This window comes from Neovison vison, chromosome 1 (genome assembly GCF_020171115.1).
Source record: "Neovison vison isolate M4711 chromosome 1, ASM_NN_V1, whole genome shotgun sequence".
Classification (NCBI taxonomy): Eukaryota; Metazoa; Chordata; class Mammalia; order Carnivora; family Mustelidae; genus Neogale; species Neogale vison.
This window is the reverse complement of record NC_058091.1, coordinates 226328925-226354770: the sequence shown is the minus strand read 5'-3', so window position 1 is coordinate 226354770 and position 25846 is coordinate 226328925. Positions and strand designations below refer to the sequence as shown.

Below are 25846 nucleotides of genomic sequence, written 5' to 3'. Positions count from 1 at the left end.
GTCATATGTTAATGTTTGTATGTTGTATTAGCAGCAGTTGTTTTCTTACTCATTCTTGTTTGAAAACTTGGATGATGGTTTCAGAGCTTGTGCTGCTTGGACCTAACCTGTACTTGTAGTAGCCAGAAAAAGCAGACTTGGTCACTGGATTGTGTATACCGAAAACTTCACTTGCTAGAGGGAACTATGTGAGCTCTAAAAAACTGGTTCAAATAGTAACTGCAGGAGGGGGTCAGGATGTATTTTAACATCCTTCTCTCCAGAGGCCAAGGTGTGTGTATGTTTTGATTTAATTATGGATACACAACATACCCAATTACTGCCTTCCCAGTAGTTTTCTCTGCTGCTTCCCTTGTTAAGTGCACCAGAGATGTGAGCTGCAAAAAAAGGTGCATAAGAAAGAAGCTTCTGTAGCTCTTTGGCTGTAGTCTCGACCCTGCCTTCACAGCCTAATACTACTGACCTAGTTTTCAGTTCCAGGACAGAATGCAAGCCCAGGAGTAATAGGGGTTGCCACAGCTGAGCCCCTTCATGCAACCTGCATTGCCTTCATGAAAGATGGTATCAAGCTTGGTTCAGATACTGTGCACTAGTTTCTGTAGTGAGGAGTCTTGTGAATTGTGAAACTGCTGATCTGTATGCACTGTAAGTCACTCTGAGACTGTTTGCTCTTTATGTGGAATGTACACTAGGTCATCTCTGATGTTCTTTCAGCTTTAAAGTTTTGTCAGTTGGACTGGGCTTGGCCATTTTTCTAACTTGTTCTTCGTAAGTGGCAGCAGAACAAGGAATTTAGTGGAAACATAGCCAATTTTCTTAAGGTCTTATTCTTTATTTGAAAAGATCCTCAATTGGATTTTATTCTTTCACAAATGCCTTTAAGAATGCCAACTTAGAATAACAAGAAAATAAGCTCTGCTTGTGTTTATTTTTAAGAAATCTTACTCATGTAACTTGATTTAGCAAAGCTTTTAACTATTAAGGATTTGTCTTTGCATAATTCCTGTGTAGTGTATTGTGCCTCCCACCCCATTCACACTGGTTATCTTGAAAAAAAGAACATTACAAAATTTTAACCTTTTTTTTTTTCCTCTTGAGAAGGTAAACCCTACTCTGTCATTTGTTTAAAAAGCCTTTTTTTTTTTTTTTTTTGGTGGCAATGCTGGGGACCGAGTAAAAAATATTTTTCTGTTGGTGGTACAAAGTTGCATTTCCCCTTGACTTATGTCAAAATTGTGAGTGAAAAAAAAATCATGAATGAGTAAAACCTGAATAAGATTCTATTATAAAAACCTAAACTTGACAACTTTCCTACCTGCTCAACATTTGGTGCTTATTTCTCTGCAGTAACAGTTCACATATTTGACTTAATTTGATGAAATTGGTTTCTTCCCTAAATTTTATTGTTAGTTTCTTCCTTTCATTGAAATATAATGAAAATACATTTCTTTTTTTTAAGAGTTTATTTATTTGAAAGAGTGTGCACGCGGGTGCAGGCCAAGTGGGGGGAAGGGCAGAAGGAGAGGTATAAGCATCCTCCCTGCTGAGCAAGGAGCCAGATGTGAGGCTCTATCCCAGAACCCCAAGATCACAACCTGAGCCAAAATCAGACAGTTAACTGAATGAGCCACCCAAGCGCCCTGAAAATACCTTTCTTAAAGGGCACAGTTATTGATTTAAAAAGTAATAATCAGGTCTTAACAATATTTGCAAGATCATATTGAAGAATAATTATTTCTTAAAAGCTCTTTATTGAGTATTCACTATATACCAGGTACTGGGCTAGATGCTTCAGATCTATTATTACTAATCCTGAGACTAAACAACCCCAAATGATAATGTTCTCATACCCATTTTACAGATAAGGAATCAGAGACTTGAAAAGGAGTAGAGCAGGATTTTAAACCCATCTGGCCAAAATCCCTGCTCTTCCTTAATATCCAAAGACTTGTCAAAAAATGTTGATTTCATAAATGAAAGTATATTTTTTAATTTTTTTAATTAACTGATTATCACAATCAAAAATTTTCCATACTTTAGAATTTCTTATTGCCCAGGTGGTGGCAGCATGTCTCAAAGAGCTAGTGTGGTGCAAAAGGTTCTCTCCAACTTTGCCAGTTGATTTGCTTCTTCATCACACATACGTGATCTCTGTCAACTAACTCCTCTGTTAGGCTTTCACTACTATTAGACCAAGCCATCATTAACTGTGTTTCCCATCCTCCCATCCGCCTCAGCTTCTGAATGGGTCCTACTCTGCCAGTTTGCTTTCAGTCTGTTTTACTTAGAAAGAACCACAAAACTACTGTTTTTTAGAATATTTGTGTAGACCTATCCAGTAACACAAAGATTTTTTTTCAAATATTATTATTTTTCACAGATTATTAAATGTAATTTGGAAGAAACATATACTGAAACAATGACCTAATGTTATAGAATACTTTTTTTAAATAGAAGGCATGCTTCTTAAACTTATGGAATACACCAATTAAGGAGGTAATGAAAAGCTTTTAGAAGAATTAGTCTCCAAATTAAGAACAAGAACATTCAGGAGGGAGCAGTGCAAGGTTAAACAATTCAGAAGGAATGCATATATAGCAGAATAACTAGTTAAACCTACTTCAGCCAAAAATTGTTTGGAACATTATTCTTGTCTTTACAGGGCAGATGTTACCTCCTCACGAAAACACCTCTCTACCCCTTAGCACTTAAATTTTTTTTCATAGCACTCCAATCTGACAACTTGTTTAACAGTTTGTCTGTTTTTCCTGCTAGAATGTGAGTAATATATGATCAGTTACCTCAGTAACTAAGAATATTGTTTTTAATAAATGATTCCAAGATACAGCATTGCTCCCACAAATAAAACTTAGTTTTACTTTAATTTGTAGTTTGACCAAATCATGAAATAACCTAAATCTTGGGAAGTTGTGAAGTTTGTATTAAAGTACTAAACAGTTATAGTATGTTTTCAGGGTAATAATGGATGCCCCTGTCTAAAGATGAGGAGGTAAGGTGTTTGGAGAAAGGTAAAGTAATTGTGATTATCTTGTTAATGAAAGAATACTAGTTGCCTAATAATTTCCAAGTGCGTAACAAGGAAAATAGACTATTAGTGCTAAGATTTATGATAAGAACAAACTGGAGTAGTATCTATATATAGGGATCTTTGAAAATAGGGCAAAAGTGTATATGCAGACTAGATGCTCTCTCTAGATATTTTCCAGCTTCATTATTCCCAATGCAGATTGCAGGAGAAATACTTAGACTGAACAGCAGATACGACTCTTGTTGATTTTTCCTTGCTGCCCAGGGCTGCTTATATACATTCAGAAACATTCTGTGTGTTTGGTTATATATTGCTGCTTTGGGTAATTTACAGAATTTTTTCATAAAGTGCTGATAATTAGGTATTTCTGCTTTTGTAACACTGAAACACTGTTTACAGTTCTTTATCTTCAGAATGTACTGTACATGAACATGCAGCTAACTAATTCCCTGTGAATAGAGGACATCATTTTGGAAAGGTAGAATTTCCGGTAAATCCTGTGAAGCCTTCGGTTGCAGTCAGTGCTGTTGAAGTTGTGAGATACTAAACTTCCCTGCTGAATCTGGAAATTAAAATTTTAGGTCTGCCCCTAAATGATGAAATTATATTAATCATGTCAAGTTACTTTTGTTGTCTGTTCCGGAGTCTCCTAGCCATTAAATAAGAATTGTTATCCCAAGTGGGAAAATTAATCCATGTCTAAGAATCCTTCAGTGTAGGGGCGCCTGGGTGGCTCAGTGGGGGCGCCTGGGTGGCTCAGTGGGTTAAGCCTCTGCCTTCAGCTCAGGTCATGATCTCAAGGTCCAGGATCGAGTCCTGCATCGGGCTCTGTGCTTAGCAGGGAACCCGCTTCCCCTTCTCTCTCTACCTGCCTCTCTGTCTACTTGTGATCTTTATCTGTCAAATAAATAAATAAAATCTTAAAAAAAAAAAAAAAGAATCCTTCAGTGTAAAAATCATATGTATTACAAAAGCACCCCCTACCAATATCACTTTCACTGGGTAGAATTTGAATTTGATATCTTCACCTAAACAAGGTGAGTTACTTTGAGTAGTAACCATATAAAGTATTTTAACCATATTTGTTCAATGATATTGTCTGGGACATTGTTCTCCATGTCATAGAGTACCCTTTATATAAAGTCCCATATAAGATACATTAGAATGTGATTCAAAAAAACTTTTGGAAACCACTTTGATAGTGAGAGTTTTGCTCTTTGATTCGATTGTCAGGATGCTCAAGAACCAAATTTGAAGTTCGTATTTAACACCTATCCTGACCTGCATACTTGCATTTCTTTTTAAACACATTTTTCGTAGGACAGGTATTTTCTATCTGTAATTATTATATATATTAATTTAGTAAGATAAGTCCTTGGTCAAATAAGGGACAGTTTGGTTGCCTGTATCAAGTGTTTGAAACTCAGAATTAACAGAGACTTTTGATACGTAACAAGTTGTTATTTGCTGGTAAATTTCTTTCACTGATTATAATTTTTATGTCTACTTTAAAATCTTGTATTATAACTGTATCATTTAAACTAGGGAACATAGGAAATCATTGTATGGAATTGCATCCCAACGTCTAATGCTAAAAGCTTTTAGTTTGTGCCTTTAATAGTCCATGGAGTATAATGTGTATACTTGGAACCTAGTTTGAAAAATAAAATTTACTTGTGTCAGACTATAAATATATATGGTTTATGTTCCCTAAACCATAACTTAGAGACATATCCTACTCCCAAATTCATAAATTGCTCTTGCTGAGTTTACAGTTTATGTTTTTAGGCTTTAAGTCAGGAAGAGAAACAGTCTGAAGTAATACGTAGTCTTGAAGTAATAAATAATAGTGATGCATATGTTGAGTTTCTAGAGGCTTTGAATTTGGAGTTTTACTTAATTTTTAGATTTGACCTTGATCAACTAATTTTTCATTCTTTATAATAAGCAGATAATAGTAATACCTGCTGTTACACAGAAAGTTGAACCAGTGTTCTCTTGAGATTCTTTTCATCTCTAGGTTTTAATACTCTATTGCAGGGCTATACTGTACACTTGTATTAGTAGTGAATATAGGTGTGTAAGAATCTGATTTCGTCTAGTTCTAGGTTCATATTTGTTTTTATGATGTGGAGTGAAAGAATCATCTACTCTTTCTGTGCTGGGTTCCCATGTCCATAAAATAGAATTAAGACTACCTGCTTTTTTGCAATACTAACTAGTTAATGAATAATTGTGTGGTCTCCTTTTTATAAAAGGTTATATTTTATAGAATTCATCTGTAAATTGATTTTTGGGAGCTTACACAGATACCCAGGGAATTATGTTATAAATAGTGGTTATGTTCTTCATTTAGCCTATAAATGCCTATTTGACACACAGTATAAGTGGAAAGAGAGCTTGTGCATAAAAAAATGGTAGAGTATAATTTTCAAAACTCTTAATAACGTAGTAAAAATCAGGTGAATTTTTGATAGCTTTGTGCCACAGTAAGATCTTATACCGAGTGATGGAAGATGAATTTATCTGAATCCATTTCCCCCCAGATCTTTACATCTAGATGGCATGAGTGATTTGTCAACGCTTTCTGACCATCTTATATATATGCAGGGTAATATATCTTACCGCATATGTAGTGCAGGAATCAGTGTTTGTTGCAACTATTTCCAAGTCTGCTAACCGTTTTATATCATAGGAAACTAAAGCTACATATGGGTCTGTAAATTATTCATATGTATATGCAATGCATATGGAATATATTCATGTACATTAATCTGTAATATGCCCCCTCTCCCCACTTTATTGTCCGTTGAATGAAGTACAGACTCTTTAGAGGAGCCTAATGATTCTTACCAATCCAGTCCTGCTCCATATAAATCTTCCAACGTGATAGAGAACAATTTATTTCAGTCCTCTGCAGCTCTAAGAGATGCCATCTTAGTGTAGTGTTTGCAGTATACACTCTGGAACTAAACTACTGAATTTGAATTCCAGTTCTCCCTCTTGGTAGGATGATGAGACTACTGTGAGAATGTGCCTCACAGACCCCCACTACAAGAAGCTTAATTAATTGACCAAGGACCCCAGCTGCTGTGCTCTGAAATCCGTCACTATGTTTGTGCCAAGACTTTGTTTCTTTTGCAGCTCACTAAGCATGGCAGAGACTAGGGCCTGTTTTTGGCAGACACAAGACTTCCCTGATGGCCTGCTGGAGTTCAAGGACTCCTCCATTGCCTTGCCAAGCCTTCCTTAGGCTACATGGCCATCTAGAACACTTCCACCCAACCTACCCTTCCCTCTCTTTGATTTAGGGTCAGACTTGCATCATTGTATGACAGTTCACCCAGTCTCTCTGGCTCCCTCCCTATTTCCTCTCACAGATACTTCCCTCAATTTAAAAAAAAACAACAACAAACTTATACATTTAATTCCATCTTGGCTCTGGGATGGTAAAATTGAGATTTAGAAATGGTTCATCCATTTCTTGCTCAAAGAGGCCACCGTGATTGGTAGGTGGGGCACTCATTGCCCCTGGCATAAGCCTGCAGATTAATTATTAAAGATTTCACTAGCATTGGCCCGGGACAATGTCCCAGTGAAGGGGAACTGTGGTAGATATACAGGCATTTGAAAAATATGGGAGGAATAACATCTACAAAGAGAATAGAGTTGACTATTACTGTTAAGTTGTATAAGTACTGTAGAATGAAAACAGAAATAGCTGTTAACAACTTAGAGCTGGAGGTCTCCTATGGTAGCCTTTATCACCTAGAAGGTCAGAGTCGGTTGAAGTACATGCTGAAGAACTAGCCAATGTTGATGTCACAGAACTCCATAGACTTCTGAGCTTTGAATGTTTAGCTAATGTTTAGCTCTGTTAATGTGAAGGTGGGGAAATCTAGGGTCCTAAATATGGGATGGACTCTTTTTTTTTTTTTTTTTTAAGATTTGTTTCATTATTTGAGAGAGAAAGAGATGGAACACGAGCAGGGAGAGGGACAGAAGGAGAGGAAGAGGGAGAGAAGCAGGCATTCCCACGGAGCCCAACACCAGGGCTCCATCCTACAACCCTGAGATCATGAACTGAGCTGAAATCAAGAGTCAGACACTCAACTGATGAGTCACCCAGGCACATCAAGGGATAGGGCCATCTTGATGGACTCTCCTGCCCCTCCCTCTGGGCTAGCAAAGGAAGCTCTTCTTTTTGTAAAAACTAGCATGTTTGTTCTCCTGGAGATACCGCAGATGCCTTTTGCCCACAAGGCAGTGGCCCTCTGTCTCTACCCCCTTTCTCTTTTACTAGTTGCCAAGCGAATAACAACCAATAACCAAGACAATTACTGGGTTAAATCTCAGCAAAGTGAAAAATGTTTGAGTTGCACTGGCAGACTGGAGGAAGGAATAAAGAGGCTGAGCAAATGGGCATGCTGGAATGGATAACTTGCATAAAGCCAAATGATCGATTGGAGGATTGTATTCCGTGAGATGGACTAGAATCTCACCATTCACCCAAGGCCATCAGAGAGCACTGGTGAGAGAGACTTAAGCATCACTTGGAAGTTTGGTGGTAGCTGTCCTCTGCAAGCCTGGGAGGTAAGAGAAGCAGCCACAGAGTTGGCTTATTAACATCCATGGCAATAATAAGAGCCCTGAAGTAAGGGAAGCCAGGTGGTGTTGCTTAACAGCCAGAAGCTAGAAGGCCACAATTATAACTGGCAGGGTCATTCTTGCATCCCAAAGAGCTTGACCCACAAGGAGTTCTAGAGTCCTCTAATAGTGCATAGTCTCCCTGTGGGCAAAATAGATGGGCAGTCCATGAGGGTGCTGATTAACATCTATGACCCTGAAAAAGCAAAGCACAGTTTCCAGGTCTAGAACTGAGTATGTGGATGAGTCCCAAGGAAGAAGAACCCTACCACAACACAGAAAGTACATAAATACATGACATTTCTTCATAATGGCTTAGACCATCTTAGACCATGTCTCTAACTGACTGCACTAGGGAAAGGGTAATAATATTTTGAGGACTATCAGTCATAGGATTTGAGTTAATTTTGGTATCTGGAAATTTTAAGCAACATTATAGCCGACCTGTTAAAATGAGCATCTACCAGACCAGGTGTTCTGGCTCAAGACCAGGTGTTAGTCTCACAGTGGCCCCAAGTGCATAATTAGAATTTATTTATGTGGCAGTTGGAGTAACTGCCACATTGGGTCCCTGGTCTGTGGAGTAGGGGTTATATTGGGGGTTGCCAAATGGAACCCTCTGAAACTGCTCACCCCAAGACAGTAAGTCAGGCATACTATTGTATTTTAGGGGAATAATGAAGATTAGTGCCACCATTAAAGACTTAAAAGATACAGGAGTGCTGGTCCCAGTTCTCTTTCTTTAATATACCAGTCCAGCTCCTAAATAAACTGTATTATGTTACTATGTTACTATGGACTACTGCTGACTTAACCAAGTAGTAAGTCTTTTTTTTTTTTTTTTTAAGATTTTATTATTATTTATTTATTTGACAGAGAAATCACAAGTAGATGGAGAGGCAGGCAGAGAGAGAGGGAAGCAGGCTCCCCACCGAGCAGAGAGCCCGATGCGGGACTCCATCCCAGGACCCTGAGATCATGACCTGAGCCGAAGGCATCGGCTCAACCCACTGAGCCACCCAGGCGCCCAACCAAGTAGGAAGTCTTAGAACAACTGCTGTTCTGTGCTGCCCTCATTGCTAGAAGAGATTAGGAAGGCCTCATACCTGGTGTGTCACTAATTTGGCATTGTGTTTTTTTCCATTCCAATTAGAAAAAAAGAATCAGAAACAAACACTTCACCTTCACAAAGAACAGTCAACACTATTCATTTAGATGGAGTTTTTCCTCAGAGCTATGTTAACTTTCCCATCTTCAGCCATAATATAAAGATTATGGACTCCTTGATTCCCCCCTCATGACACTACACTGGTCCATTTTGTTGACAGCATCATGTGGTTGGACTGATGAGCAAGAGGTGACTACTATGCTGAAGACATTGGTGAGATACATGTACCCCCAAGGATAGGAGATAAACACTGTGAAACTGAGAGACCAGTCACTTGAGTAAAGTTTGGAGATCTAATTGTCAGGGGAATGCAGGATATATCCATAGTGAAAGATTGTGCAGCCCCTACCACAAAGAAGTAGAACATTTTGTTGGCCTCTTTTCCTTCTGGAGACAAGACACTCCACAACAAGCAATAATGCTGGCTCCTACACCAAGAAACATAGAAGGCTGCCAACTTTGAGTGGGGCCCAGGGCCTGGGCCAGGTGGCAGCTTTGGTGCAAGCAGCCCTGACAGACACCTGGACCTTGTGATCCAGCAGACTTTAGTGGTATCAGTGGTGGGAAAAAAATGCAGTGTGGAATGTATAGCAAGTTCAGTGGGAAAATCATAATCCAGGCCCCTGGGATTCGGGAGTAAGGTCATGCCATCTGCAGCAGGTGATTGTATGGCTATTGAGAAATAGCTCCTGGCATGTCACTGAGCCCTGTAGAGACAATACCTGGCCATGGGACAGTTAAACCTGCCCTTCCTCCAAGTCTCTACTGGAGTGAGTAACTGATTTTCTAAAATCATCATTCCATCTAATTTATTAGTTGTTGCCATTATAATAAAGTAAGTGTTTTAACCTGTTCGTTTATTTTTAACAAATGGCCTCATGGATTCTTAGTTAACAGATTAAATCCATTACTATAATTTTATTTATTTTGGTGTTGTTAATTGTGCCACATTTGACCATTAGAGCCCCAGAAATACTCCGTGTATATGTCAGAAGTCTTAGATGTGTCATATACTCAACATAATTTGAGCCCTTTCTTTTTGGTACAATCAGATATTCAAGGTGCATCTTACACTTTCCCTCCCTAGCCCTGGAGTCAGTCATTTCTTCAAGGAGCCCTGCTTACTTTTCATGGACAATGGAATACAGGAACCAAGATTGGAGTGCTAGGTTTGCTCACACTACTAGTGTGTCACTGGCTGCAGTCCCTCTCAGCAGTCGACACACCTACAAATGGCTGTATTTATACCTGTTAAAAACTATGATTTTAGGGTGCCCCGATGGCTCAGTGGGTTAAAGCCTCTGCCTTCGGCTCAGGTCATGATCCCAGGGTCCTGGGATCGAGCCCCGCATCGGGCTCTCTGCTCAGTGGGGAGCCTGCTTCTCCCTCTCTCTCTCTGCCTGCCTCTCTGCCCACTTGTAATCTCTGTCAAATAAATAAGTAAAGTATTTTTTTAAAAACTGAGTTTATTTTGATACCTTCAGTAGCAGTCTATCACTACTTTCTGTTCTTTCCCTCTTCCTTATTTGTAATTTCCTCAGTAGAAAGACTCCTGGCTGCCACCATCTTTTTTTGTTTTTGTTATGTTGTTACCCAGAATATAGTACATCATTAGTTTTTGATGTGGTGTTCAACGATTCATTAATTGCATATATCACCCAGTGCTCATCACACCACGCGCCCTCCTTAATACCCATCACCCGGCTTCCCCATCCCCTCACTCCCCTCCCTTCTGTAACCCTCAATTGTGCCACTGTCTTTAATATATATACTCATTTGCTCAAAGCTGAAATACATGGAAGGCGTTTTTAGCATTGCTAATTCATAGTATTTTGCGGGAAAAAATACAGGATTTTAGGTGACCCATCTGTTTCCAGTCTCTTGGTTTGGCTGCTGAAAAGTCAACCCTTAAGCAAGATTGATTAAGTTCAAACTAAAGCCCCAAATAGTGTGTGTAGGCCAGGAGACCTGGATGGCCCACAGGGTTTTAAAGGGCCATAGAGCTTCAACAGTCCAGGGTAGTAGCTTCAAACTTCATTTCTGCTGTAACTCAACAGGTGACACATAAGTGTTTATGTTGGTTGGGCAGTAGTAGCTAATCATGGCCTTATCCACCAGGTCTTAGCAGGTATAATCATGGCACTAAGAATTGGCACCTCAGCTGAAGGAAAGGAAAGATTTCCCTCTTGATGGTACGATTTATCTCTTTTTTCTTTTTTTAAAGATTTTATTTATTTATTTGACAGGCAGAGATCACAAGTAGGCAGAGAGGGAGGCAGAGAGAGAGGAATAAGCAGGCTCCCTGCTGAGCAGAGAGCCCGATGTAGGGCTCGATCCCAGGACCCTGGGATCATGACCTGAGCTGAAGGCAGCGGCTTTAACCCACTGAGCCACCCAGGTGCCCCAATTTATGTCTTTTTAAAAGGCAAACTGCAGTGGATTGTTCTTAAGCTTTTCTGCCCACTCATAAAGCACAATTTGTCAGTGACATCATTTATAACCTTGTGTTAGCAATTACATGCTTTAAAAAAACTCACATCCAAAAATAAATAAATAAATAAATATTTAAAGACTCACATCCAGTTTTATGACCTACTAATATTTTAACAAATATTTTTAGGAAATGATTGAAGGAAAAAGGTGTTATTAAATGCAGCACTCCTAATCTGAGGCTAGCACTTTCTACGTCAAAAACTAATTGATTTGGGGGAGGTGATATTTTGTAGTTGAAATATAAACTAAGAGGTTAGGATTTGAGGTAAATGTGCTGTTAACATCAGACTTCAAGTATGCCAGCCATTTGTGCTTTAACTTCAATTTCTTTTTGCTTTTACTATCTTGTGCAGTTTTGGTAAATATCATTAAACAACTTCAACTTTCCATCTTAGCATTGAATAATAAGCAGTCCAAAGATGAATGGATCCTTTTGTATTGACAGTATCTTTGAGGAAGGCTTAAATTTTGGTTATTAAGATTAGTGTTTAATGTTACGCAGTACACTGGCTTTTTCCTCTAAAATGGCAGATTAAGTTGGTTAGTCTCTTCAGCTTAACATAGTCCGTACATTAATTTGCCTATTTTGTTTGGTATTTTGCCTTTGGATTTACTGTTGACTGCCCTTCACTAAAAAGAAATTATATGTTAAATCTTTAAAGTGGCCTGTTTTTTGTGAACTTGAATAACTGGGGAAATGTTTGGAAAAAGAAAGGGGCACTTTTAATCTTTGGAAAGCACATTGACCTAATTCATAAGGCCATGTGAAAGTTGGAGTTATGCAAGCTGACTTGCTTTGACATTATTTTATTTAAATGGCCTTAAATTGATGCGTCCTTAGATAATGAAAGAAAAAATATAAATTCATTAAAAAGTACACCTATCAGCTTACTTTTGGTTCATCTCTGTCAAAGCAAGTTCAGTTGGTTTTACGAAGAAATCAGTGATATGTATACCCCTAATGTTAAGATACTCTGGTTGAGATTCCTTTAAAGTAGGTTAATTTTTAAGTCAAGTATCATTAAACATCTGTAGTAGGCAGCTTTTAAGATGGCTCCCAATGATACCCACTTGCTGGTATCTATACCCTTGTTGTATTCCCTCTCATTTAGTTCAGCGAGATCTAATAACATACTTCTGATTAATAGAACCTGGTAAAAGTGATAGGATGTCATTTCCAAGGTTAGATTACAGAAAGATTCTGGCTTCCATCTGGCTCACCCTATCTTGCCCTCTCACGCGCTCACTTTAATGGAAGCCAGTCTGTCATGTTGTGAGCTACCCTCCAGAGAGGCAGGGGAATGGGAGAGGGCTTCTAGCCTACAGTCAGTGAGGAACCGAATCCTACCATAACTGTGTGCATGCGCTTGGCTGCAAGCTCTTCCTCCCTCCATCAAGGCTTGATGACGACAGTCCAGCTGACACCATGAAGGCAGCCTTGTGAGAACCCCTGTGCCCCACTGTGCCAGATTCCTGACCACAAGAAGCTGTGCAATAAGTGTTGGTTGTTTCAGTTGCTAAATGTTGGGGTCATTTGTTACTCAGCCAGAGGTAATAAAGTGTCCTTGAAAAAATAAATCACAAAAGACCCTCAAGCTTTGTGTTTTCTTGGTACAGCTTTAACTAGCATTTCCAGATATATGATTTAGCATAGTGGTTTTCAACCACTAACATTAGAATTACCTAGGGAGATTTTTAAAACTATAAGTGCCTGGGCTTCACCCCCCAAAATTCAATTTGATTGGTCTGGGATGAACCCAGGCCTCAGTATTTTTAAAAGCTCCCTAGGTAATTCCAGATGAAGAATCACTGATTCAGCATAAATCAATTTAGTAAGCCCCCTCTGGGTGCCAGGTGTAGGAGCAGCAATAGTGAATGGGAAGTAGAGCTTGCTTTTCATTCATAGGTCAGAAGAGAAGATAAACATGTAAGCAATAACGACAATGTGGCAGATGCTCCAATAATGTTATTTACAAGGTGATATAAACACAAAAGAGGAAACACCTAACACAGCCTGATAGAAAAGTTTTGAGGGAGAAAATGTTATTCTGAAGCAAAATGTAAAAGCCAGTCAGCTAGAGTAAGAACATGGAGGGATAAACATTGCAGGCAAAGGAGTACAACAGTAAAGGGACAAATAAGCAGGGTGGTGGTATGTTCATATTTGAGTAAAAAGCAAGAATAAGCAGGGTGGTGGTATGTTCATATTTGAGTAATAGGGCCAGAAATATCCAGAAAGGTAGTGGGAGTGTTGACAGAACACGAAATTAGGGTTATGGAAACCAGTTAGGATGATGACATGACCTGTAGTGGTGGTGGAAGGGATGAAGAGGAGAGGGGAGGATTAATTTGCTAACTAGGATACGTAATGTGTAAGACTGGGAAGCATGCACTGAAATGCAAAGGGAGGAACCCGTGATGACTCCTGGGTTCTGGGTTGGCAGTTGTGTGGGTGGTAGCCTAACTTTGGCAACAGATATGGGGGAAGCAAAAGCAGAAGACAGAAGGAAATGAACAGTTCGGTGTTGGACCTAAGTTTAAAGCTTCAAAAGAAACAACTGGTTGCAGTTGGCACTAGAAATGAAAGCCAAATTACCAACACTGAAAAGAAATAGAAATTTAAAAAAAGAAAAAGAAAAAAAAACAAACAAACAAATTGCCATGTCACATGCCAAAAGAGCACATCTTGGGGATTTTACATATTTGGAAATAATCAAGAACATAGGTTCTGTCCTGTCTCCATGTGTTTTGGTACAATCAGCCCTCACTAAGACAGGAATGATCTTCAGAATAGCTATATGGACTTACAGAAAGTTTTCTATTTCACTAAACCAAAGAAATCTTTAAAATTGTTCTGTGTAAACTACTTTTCACCGTTTGTGTCCACGACCTACAGTTCGCTCACAGCACACTCCTCTCCTTAGGTTCCTTTGCCCCTCTTCCCACTGAGGTTAGGAATGTCTTGGTTTGCCCAATTACAGTTTTGAGCTGACGACAGATTGTATTATGTCCTGAAGTGGAAAGGGTTTGGATGGTGACATCCCCATATCCTTACAATGATCTGATCATTTTTTCCAGTTTACTGAGAAATGATTGACATATATCACAGTGTAAGTTCAAGGCTTAGAGCAGGATGGCTAGATTTACATATTTTGTGAAATGATTACCACAATAGGTTCAGGTAACATCCATCTTCTATAGACATAATAAAAAGAAAAGAAAGAAAGAAGTTAAAAATTCTCTCCCGATGAGAACTCACAGGATTTGCTCTCAACAACTTTTTATTTTTCATACTGCAGTACTAGCTACAGTCATCATGTTGTACACGACATCCCTTGTACTCACTTATAACTGGAAGTTTGTACCTTTTGACCTCCTCCCTCCACTTACCCTCCCCCACCCACTGCATCTAGTAAACACAAGTCTGATTTCTTTTTCCATTTTTTTTTTCTTTTTAGATTGCACCTACAAGTTGAGATCATACAGTATTTGTCTTTCTCTGACTGACTTATTTCACTTAGTGTATGGCTCAGATCTGCCTTCAGTTCAGGTCGTGATCTCTGGGTGCTAGGATCAAGTCCCATGTTGGACTCCTAGCTCACTGGGGAGTCTACTTCTCCCTCTCCCTCTGTCTCTTCCCCTTGCTTATCTCTTTCTCTCTGTCTCAAATGAATAAATAAAATCATTTAAAAGGAAAGAAATGCCTGTTCAGGTCCTTCACCCATGTTTTAATTAGGTTATTGGATTTTCTTGCTATTGAGTTGTTTGAGGTTTTTTTATATTTTGGGTATTAACCCATCATCATTTAGATGGTTTGCAAATATTTTTTCCAATTCCATAGGTTGTCTCTTCACTTTATTAATAGTTTCTTTGCCCTTTCAGAAGCTTTTTGATTTGAGGTAGTCCCACTTGTTTATTTTTTATTTTGTTGCTTGTGCTTTAGGTGTCATATTCAAAAATTAATTATCGAATCAATGTCAAGATGCTTTACTCCTGTGTTTACTTCTAGGAGTTTCAACTAATTCCTAGCCACCCCTGCTCCAGGTCTCACATTTATGTCTTTGATTCATTTTAAGTTAATTTTGGTGAGTGGTGTATGGTAGTGGTCCAGTTTCATTCTTTTACATCTGAACATCCAATTTTCCCAGCACCATTTCTTGAAAAGACTGTCTTTTTCTCTATTGAGTATTCTTGGCTCCTTATCAAATATTAGTTGACCATATTGCTCATTTATTTTAATTGCAACGGAGCAGTACCTCAGTCTCCCTAAAGCATGAAGTTACATGTTATTATTTTGAATCCCTGACATTGTGATATGTGCTTTCCTGTTTCAGTCTGCTCATGTGTTTCATGTGTTGTGGACACTTTTTTTTTTTTTTTTTGAGGTGTAAAGATATTTAGTTGTGCCCATTATTTGCTAGTGATAAACTGACACTTTTGAACTTTTAAAACTGTTTTCTTTCTTCTCTCATCTAGACAGCTCAAATACCCCCACAGAGAAACCACAAGGAAATACAACTGAATCTTACTGTGAAAGGAAGGGCTGCACTTTGTTTCATCTCAAGCCTGCCTTGAGGCTGGTGCAAAAAAAAAAAAAAAAAGCTTATGTCCACAGAACATGTATCTCTTAGGTAAATGAAACCTGTAATTCAACTTGGCTGCCTCTAAGCCATTCTGATTCCTGCCAACAAGAACATTAATGAACTTAGTATCTCCACAGGTTTATTCATGTGTAAGACCCAATTCCTTATTCCTCTTCCTTGTTCTAGCAGCTGCCTGTGCCCCATCTGATAAAGTGGAAAGCTGGACTATATCATACAAATCCAGATGAATTTAAACCCCAGATTATTGTAGACAGTGTTCTCTAATTATTCTGTCTGGCTTTAGGTTAGTGAACAAAGTTTCTAGGCCTTGGATTTTTAAAAAAAAAAAAGCCATACCCTAGTAATTATTGTCATGAAGAAACATTTTATGAAAGTTAGCTTATTCATCCTTTTCTTCCTTTTATTCTCCTTTTGAGAGTATTCCAGAACAAGCTGTGCTTTGGTCATTCTCCCCAAATGGCATGAGACTGATAAAGGAAGGGCGCTAAAAAAGACACGAACCTAATTCATCAAAAATTTTTAAGATAGGAATATGAAAGAACATAGGCCATTTTATCTTTCCAAGTTTGTCTACATGTTAGAATGATCTAGAGATCTTTTAAATTTCCAAAGCTCATGCCACACCTAGATCAATTAAATCATACTTTTTAGTGATGGGATACAGGCATCAATAGTGTTATGACTCCCCCAGGTGACTCCAATGTGCAGACAAGCTTGGAAATCACTGATCTAGACAAGTCTATTACTTCATAATTGCAAGAAAAAAACGCTGTGGTTTCTTCTCCCTAGACTCCTCTCCTAGCTGTTGGTGGGGGATTCTATGCTGTCCAACCAAGTTCTCTGTCAGTTTTGACAACTTTGAACCTAAGAAAGGATGTTGAATGAGGAAGGTCAATCACTGAAAAGCAACATTCAACTAATCAGAAACCACAGATATGAAATAGGTGATTGCAACTTTTTAAGTTATTTTTGATATGTTTTAATTTTTTCCTGATAACATGAGTATTGCGTGTCAGATTTCTCTATTCCATTTCAGACAGAGCTTCTTATGCAGTTAGTTTAATGAAACTAGTCTACGTGGGTGACATTTTTGCATGCTTTGGGTAATTGTTTTAGAATTCCTTCTCTTAGTCAACTTTAAAAATGTCTAATGCAGAGTTGGTATGCGTTGATTGAGAATTGTCTATTTTTGCTTTAAGAGACCCAGTTTGGCCCAAAGATAACCATGTAAAATTTTATTTTCGGTGTATACACAGCACATTACTTATTTATATAAGCAATCACTGGCTGTCCAAAAATGGAGGGAAGCTTAATTTAAATACAGTAACAACTGTTTATTCAGCAGTGGTAAACGACATTCTTTATCAAAACTCAGAATCCCGCAATCGTACAAAAATCACCACACTGCCCTATAAAATTTTTTTTTTTTTAAGATTTTATTTATTTGACAGAGAGAGGTCACAAGTAGGCAGAGAGGCAGGCAGAGAGAGAGGAGGAAGCAGGCTCCCTGCTGAGCAGAGAGCTCGATGCGGGACTCGATCCCAGGACCTTGAGATCATGACCTGAGCCGAAGGCAGCGGCTCAACCCACTGAGCCACCCAGGCGCCCTGCCCTATAAAATTTTAAAGTGATATTATAACCCAATAAAATTATGATTGTGCTATATGTCTATATGTATCTTGAGAGAGATTAATTAAAGAAAATAAAATTGCAGTTGAAGCTGCTGGATGGTTGAAATTATCTGAATAAGTATGATCTTGACTTTAATGAATTAACAAGTAAGCTTCTTGCCTTAAGTATTTAATTAATTTTAAACCATATTTGATTTGGAAAGCATTTATACTTAATTTCTGATCTAGTGTTCAATTAAAATTGTCTGTAATATTATTTGGAGTCTCTAAATCTTATTCTTGCTTCGGTTATCTTTCTGCTTGGTCACTGCTGCTGAGCAGTAGGAAGAGAAGGCATATGGCTGTGATCTTCTAATTCCTCATATGCTAGGGAGAAATCTTCAGAGAAAAAGTTTGCTTTGAAAATGCATGGTTTTTCCCCTCCACTTTTACTTTTATTTTTTTAGACAGTAGGAAAGAGAGAGAGAGAGAGAGAGGTGGGGAAGGGACAGAGGGATCCAGTATGGAGCCCAGTTCAGGGCTCGATCTCACAAGCCCCAATCTCACATGATCTCACATCCTGATATCATGACCTGAGCAGAAATCGGGAATTGGATACTTAACCGACTGAGCCACCCAGGCACCCTCTCAGATTTTATTCTATAAGGAATCATTTGGGAGAGGTGGTAAAAATAAATGAGAACATGTTTGTCATTAAAAGCAAAAGACTGAACTATTGCAGTTACTTTCTAAAATCACTTTTTTTTCTATAGGAAGATTTTGGATAAATCATTATCAAGGAAGCTAAGGACACCTGGGTTGTATTGAAAGCACACCAGCCATGAAATCAGAAGGCCAGAATTTGAATTCCAGTTACTCACAAATGTAAGGTTATATTTTTATCCCTCCTCTGTTAAGATGCTTTCTTGATGTTTGATGTTTACATTTTGTCCTAGAGCGTGTTTTCTTCTGCTCCATAGGAAGAGGTATATTCTGTACTGTCAGTTTTTATTTCATTTTAAGTGAGGACAACCATGGTATTATATAAGCCAAAGGGTAATGAATCCCAACATAATGAGATTTGGTTTTGAAATAAGTCTTAGAATTTATATCTGAAAGTGAGTGATGTTTTGGGGAACTGACTCTAATTCGGTATCACTCCAAATAGAACAGTGATGTTGGGGAACAGGAGTTATGGTTTATAACTCTGTTGTATCATGGTCTTATAGTATTTAGTTATATTTGGGAAATACGCTTTGACCCATACTATTTTTGAGCCATATAATGGACTATAATGTAGATACTACTTAGGTAAATAATGCAACTTCATTGTAAGATTGCTTTATAGCTCTTTTTCCTTTCCTCCTTGCAGGATGTATTCCTCATATGAGAGGAAGTATTAACTCAGAAGGAAGTAAGTAATGAACCAGTCTGAAGAGAGTTTCCCAGTGTTTGTCTTTGCCAGCAGATAGACAAATAATTCTTTTGCCTTTAAGGCATTGATTCTGAGTATTAGATTAAATAGACAGACTGTTGGCTACATGTGACTTAAGCAGTGTTGTTGGTTATTTTACCAAGCTTTGGATCACAATTTGCTTGAAGATAAACCTTAGGTAGAGATCAAGAGTGACCCGTATAGCCCTCAGCATTGTTTATACCGCAACATTACTTGGTGGGATTGACTTGGAAAAAATGACGTTTAACTTCTAAGAACCCAGATCAGATTCAGGTATTCTTAAATGTAAAACTGATTTTGACTTACCCAAGAGCTACAGAATGTATCCTGATCACAGGCAGGAGAATAAAGTTGTCCTATCGATTTTTCTGTGTGCCCTTTAGGAAATCCATTCTGGAGCATAGAGGTGGGCAGTTGGTCAGCCATTTTCTTTCTTGTGTGATATATCAGAGTTTGAAAATGTCAGTCTGTTAACCAAGACTTATATTGCAATCATTGCTGAAGGAAACTTTGGGGATATCATCGTATCACCACTATTTAGATTCACAATTTTTTTTCCAGGCTAACATAATAATCTATTACCCAACTAATTTAGCAGAATGGAGGAAAAAATAGGTTTATTTGGGCCAAACACAGGTTAAATAACTTACAGGCAGACATGGCTGAATTAGTTCGGTGCAGGTTTTTTGTTGTATTTCAAAGAAGCAGACTTTCTAAAGATTAGAATCAACATTACTGTTGGAAGCAGGAAACTTAGGAGCAGGCCATGAGGTGTGAATCAAAGGACAGCTGCTTCTGTGTCACAACTATAAGGACAGAATGATGCTCATTTTTCCTCAGGTGCTACTTTTGCATAGTTGCATCAGCAGGCTATATCAATAGACAAAGGAGAGACTAAAAATATACATGCAATTCCACCATCAGCCAAAAGGCACATAAATTTTTTTTTAAGATTTTATTTATTTATTTGACAGAGAAAGATCACAAGTAGGCAGAGAGGCAGGCAGAGAGAGAGAGAGAGAGAAGCAGACTCCCCATTGAGCAAAGAGTCCGATGCGGGGCTCCATCCCAGGACCTGAGGTCATGACCTGAGCCGAAGGCAGCGGCTTAACCCACTGAGCCACCCAGGCGCCCCAAAAGGCACATAAATCTTTTACATTCTCAAGTAAATTAATGAAAGGGTATAGTATTCTTTGGTGTACCTCTAAACCCTATCTCTTTCATTTTCTAAGTTCCTTCGCTCTTTTGTTATCTGCTCAGCAGAAGAGAACAGGAACAAGAAAAGTCTAGGATAGAATCACTGTGCTTTTTTTTCCCTTGAAACCAGTAGGTTTTAGTGTGCATATTATACACACGTACATGTGTAATTAATATTTAACGTGGCAACCCCTGGGTTTTTAGAACAATTTTGTACTGTGATGCATAATACTCTTATTTTAAGAAGTGGTAACATGGGGGCGCCTGGGTGGCTCAGTGGGTTAAGCCGCTGCCTTCGGCTCAGGTCATGATCTCAGGGTCCTGGAATCGAGTCCCGCATCGGGCTTTCTGTTCAGCAGGGAGCCTGCTTCCTCCTCTCTCTCTGTCTCTCTGCTTACTTGAGATCTCTCTCTGTCAAATAAATAAATAAAATCTTTAAAAAAAAAAAAAAAAAAGAAGTGGTAACATGGGGCGCCTGGGTGGCTCAGTGGGTTGGGCTGCTGCCTTCGGCTCAGGTCATGATCTCAGGGTCCTGGGATCGAGCCCCACAGTGGGCTCTCTGCTCAGCAGGGGGCCTACTTCCTCCTCTCTCTCTCTGCCTGCCTCTCTGCCTGCTTGTCATCTCTCTCTGTCAAATAAATAAATAAAATCTCTAAAAAAAAAAATTAAAAAAAAGAAAAAGAAGAGGTAACATGACATCTACAGTTTGCAAAGGTTTGTGAGAAGCGTCCCTTGTAACTGCCACCGACAGGTGAAAAAACTGCAATGTGGAAGAATTTGACCAACAGGACAAAAGCCTTGTGGGTCCCTTGGCAGTCACAACCTACTCCCCACACTTGTCATCTGTTCTCTGAGGAAGCTTTAGCTTTCCTTTTTTTGGTAATCATTTCCTGTATAGTTTTACCGCTTGAGTGTGCAGCTGTATGCACCAGATACATCAGTGTTGCATGTTTAGCAACTTTTTATAAATAAAGTCTTACTTGATATATTTTTTAGTCTTGCTTCTTCTGTTTGTTATCCCTGTGGTTGAGTGTAGCTGCCATGTGGTCATTTTCATTGCTCTGTAGTATTGTGTGGTGTTGGTTTTCTGGGTTGTCTGCACTTTGGACCTTCTGCAGATAATGCTGCTATGACTGTTCTTAGGCTCTCTCTTGGTGCACATAGGACATGTATTTCTGTCAGATGTAGTCCTAGTTAATAAATATCAGTGATGTGACAGTGGACAATTAAACTGTCCTTTTCTAGATGCAAATTTAATGAGCCAGTTATTTAATGAAGGAAAAAAAATTCGGTTATTTTAAGGTGGTAAGTGCTATCTAGACACAGAGATGGCCACTTCCACCCAGGTAAATAAAAAGTAGAGTATCCAGGATTTTACCTTTGTTTAAGATTCATGTCTGTAAGTATGTTTCATCGAGGAAAGAAAACATTTTCCTTTTTTAAACAACCTCTAGTATTATTTCTAGAATTCTAAAATTAACAGGGTGAAGCAGAGCAGAGAATGTAGCTTAAATTTCTTCTCGAAGACCATGGCACTGCTAAAAAGATGTTAAGTCCCCGCTAAATATATATTTCCTCAGTAAGTATTTTTTGGAGTGAAATTATTTGTATAAATAGGTATAATTTACAAGGGGCAGTCTCCTAAAATGTAGGTTGGTTTAACTTAAAACTGTTTCTGTTTTAAAAGCCTCTTTCCTGAAACAGAAAATAATAGTTTGGTTGAGTCAGTGCAATTATCTGTTTTTGCCCTAGTTTTTCCTACTGCATTCGTACTAGCCCTAAGTACAACTAATATTAGTGTATTTCTGAGATTTTTTAAAGAAATATGGGTCCTTTGCCTTTTGAAGTGGAAGACAAAATGCACAATACAGTACGATGCAAGTGTGTCACTTGTGATGTGCTTCAGAGCATATGTCTTTTAGGGCTTGTCATGATTTCACGAGTATGGTCAGATCATGGTAAATTGATTTCAGTATCTTCCTGTTTTTATGGGTTTCGTACTACAGCCTCAGCGGAAGAGTCAAAATAATGTTTGTCACACTATTCTTGGTTAGCTGAAATTTTGTTTCTGTTTATAGGAAATGACCATTGGTCTAATGCAGTTAGCACAAACACTTTATAACTCATCCAAGAACTATTCCAAGTGGTAAGAAAAAGGCATTCTACTTTAAAAATTACTTATCCAGCTCAGGTCATGATCTGAGGGTCCTTGGATTGAGCCCCACATCAGGCTTTCTGCTCAGCGGGGAGCCTGCTTCCCTCTCTCTCTCTGCCTTTGATCTCTGTCTGTCAAAAATAAATAAATAAATAAATAAATAAAAATAAAAATTACTTATCCAGGATCAGGCTTGAAGAAAATGCTGCTTCTTGTGAATTCAGCATCCTACCCACACCATGATTCATTTTGCCCCTTTGCTATAACAGATGTGTTTGAATTCTTTTTCGCAATGAAAAGATTCTCTTGTCTTCCTTAGGGATTGTTACTTTCAAAAGGTGCTCTTAAATATATTACTACCTTATTTAAACTATTTGCTTCTAAGATGTGCAGTACTTTGCACAAAGAATAAGTCACCAATCCCCTGGGCATACAAAAGGAAAGTGCTCTGCTGGGTTTCCCGTTTTATTTTGTTTTTCTGTGGTAGGTTTATGACTTGATGCCCAGCTTTTTTATAGATTCACCTCTCATAGGACACAATTCCCTTAAATGTGTTTTCCATGCTTATGGAATGAAACAGTGTGTTAGTATCTTAGTCTGTTCAGGTTACTATAACAAAATATCATAAACTGGGTAACTTACAAACAACAGAGATTTATTCCTCACAGTTTCAGAGGCTGGGAAGTCCAAGATCAAGGGTCTGGCAGATTCACTGTCTGGTGAGGGCTGCTTCCTAGTTCATAAACAATTTTCTTTTTGCTGTCACCTCACATGGCAGAAAGGTGGGTCTCTCATCAGGGCACTAATCCCATTTATACAGTTCTGCTCTCATGACCTATTCACCTCCCAAAGGCCTCACTTCCCAATACTGTCTTTTTAGGGGTTAAGATTTCAAAATATGAAATGTGGGAGAACACAAGCATTCAGACTATAGCACCTGGAAATACCAGTAGAAATTTCACTTTTACCCCTTGGCTTTCTCTTGGTATACGGAGACAAGCCTCCTTAAAGTGCTCTTACGAGGGGTGCCTGGGTAGCTCAGTGGGTTAAGCCTCTGCCTTCGGCTCAGGTCATGATCTCAGGGTCCTGGGATTGAGCCCTGCATCGTCAGGCTCTCTGCTCACCAGGGAGCCTGCTTCCCACCCCCACCCACCTGCCTCTTTGCCTACTTCTGTTCTCTTTCTCTCTGTCAAATAAATAAATAAAATCTTGGGGGGAAAAAGTGCTCCTATGAGTCAAGTGAAAGTGACTTTAGTTGATTCTTTGTGATTTCTAAATTTTTTTGACAATTTATTGTTTTTATTCATCTGGGATAAACATTTTAGATTCTTTTATGAAATTGAAAGATATAAGGGTGCCTGGGTGGCTTAGTTGGTTAAGCATCTGTCTTCGACTCTAGCCATGATCCCAGCGGCCTGGGATCAAGTCCTGTATCAGGCTCCCTGCTTGGTAGAAGAGTCTGCTTCTCCCTCTGTCCCTCCCCCTGCTTGTACTCTCTGTCATGCTCTCTCTTGCTCAAATAAATAAGATCTTTTTAAAAATAAATTCAAAGATTAAAATTACAGAATTAGGAAAGTTGTTAAGAAAAGTTGCCAGTTTCTGTGTTGGTGGTATAGTGTATCTAGGGAGGTCTGTGAATAGAGGAATGCCATAATGAAGGTGGTATTTAAAGGAGACTGTTCAGCCACAAGGCCAAAGTCAGGAACATCTGCCCTTCCGTGACGTTGTTCCAGACTGCTGTAACCTTGCTGATTTTTCAGTCTCTGTGAATAATTATACAGGATATAAGCAAGAACAGATGGGTGGGTCAAAATAAAATCCTTTTAGCAGCAAATATAGAATAATGTACCCTGATAGGAAAGCAATGATCAAAATTCACATTAAAAAAATATTGAATATGGTTTTTTCATTGGAGTTAGAACTTTTAATGTGTTAATTATATTTTGAAGGTACAGGAAGAGCTTTAAATTTCAAAGGATGCTAATGTTTCATGGAATGGAGTGGGAAACACTGAGTTAAACTATAGCATAATGTATTTAGTTTAGACATAATAGAAAGTTAGAGCATAACACTAGCAGTGTGTAATAATAATGGGTATGAGTCCATTTTTGTATATCCTCAAAAACAGAACACAGTTGTCTGCTGTTTTACTCCCTATAAAACTGATTTTCAACAGAGGCTTCCCTTGACAAGGTGGTAGCAGAATCTCGGTTGGATTTTGTCAAATGTTTTTTCTGCATCTGTTGAGATGACCATGTTTTTCTTTTTTGAGTTTGCTAACATGATTAATTCCAGTGATTGGTTTTATAATGTTAAGCCAACCCTTCATTTTTGGGATAAATCCCACTTGGTTATGATGCACTATCCTTTTAATATTTTGTTAGATTTGATTTGCTAAAATTTTGTTTAGAATTTTTCTATCTATGTTCATGAGGGTTATCAGCTTTTAAGCTTCTCTCTCTTTTTTTTACATGAGTGGGAGGGGCAAGAGAGAGAGAATCTGAAGCAGACTCCTGGCTGAGCGCACAGCCCAACCTAGGGCCTGATCTCAAACGACTCCGAGATCACAACCTGAGCTGAAACCAAGAGCTGGACATGTGACTGCACCACCCTGCCCACCCCCACCCCCACCCCCCATTTCTAACTTCCTCTTACTAGAATATCTTTGATAATTGGTGTCATTGTAATGCTGGCCTAACAGAAGGAGTTTGGAAGTATTTCCTCCTCTACTTTTTAGACTAGTTTGAGTAGAATTATTATTATTTCTTCATAAAGTGTTTATGAGAATTTACCCTGAAGCCTTCTGGGCTTGGGCTTGTCTTTGTTGGAAGGTTGTAAACTACTAATTCCTAAACAGATTACAACTTACATCATTATCCTCAATTCCCGTAATTGATAATTATAATTCCAATACCACAAAGTCCATCTTAGTTTTCATTTTGTCCATATTTTGTAACCCCCTTCTCTGACAATGAACAATCTGTCTCCTATTATCTTTAATATATTTATTTATTTTATTAACTCCCCTCCATGTTGTAGCCCATCTCCTTTGCCAGTGTTGCCCACTTTCCCATGCAAATCCCTGCTTTATCACCCTTAGTTTCTGTCACCCTACCCAGGGTTGCAGCTGCTACCTCCTTCCCTAGGTCCCACCCCCTGTGGATGCCCTCCTCAGCCCTCCCAGGCTTTGACGGCTGTGCCAGACTACCCCATTTCGTGGACATTTCCTACTTTCTGTTCTCATTCACTTGTGAAATTGTTCCTGCCAACTGAGTCAGTTTTATTCCATTTAAACTCCGTGTTGTCTGGTACATAATTGGCAATTAATAAACACTTAAGTCTAAAAAGAACTACATTTTTTAATGGACACACGGTATATCAAACTCTCAAAAACGTGTTATATTAACAGAATTGCCATAGTTAGCATTCCAGCGCTGCTTTTGACTAAACTATACAGCCGTAGACAA

General features: G+C 38.6%; 1 long non-coding RNA gene across 2 annotated transcripts in view; it reads left to right on the top strand.

Moving 5' to 3' along the window:
• Window positions 1–25846, top strand: part of LOC122889209 — a 96096-nt gene that overhangs the window by 985 nt on the left and 69265 nt on the right. For both annotated transcript variants that reach the window (XR_006380847.1, XR_006380846.1), the window contains exons 2-3: window positions 18345–18456; window positions 18944–18985. This is a non-coding gene — a long non-coding RNA (uncharacterized LOC122889209). The remainder of the gene's footprint in view (window positions 1–18344; window positions 18457–18943; window positions 18986–25846) is intronic.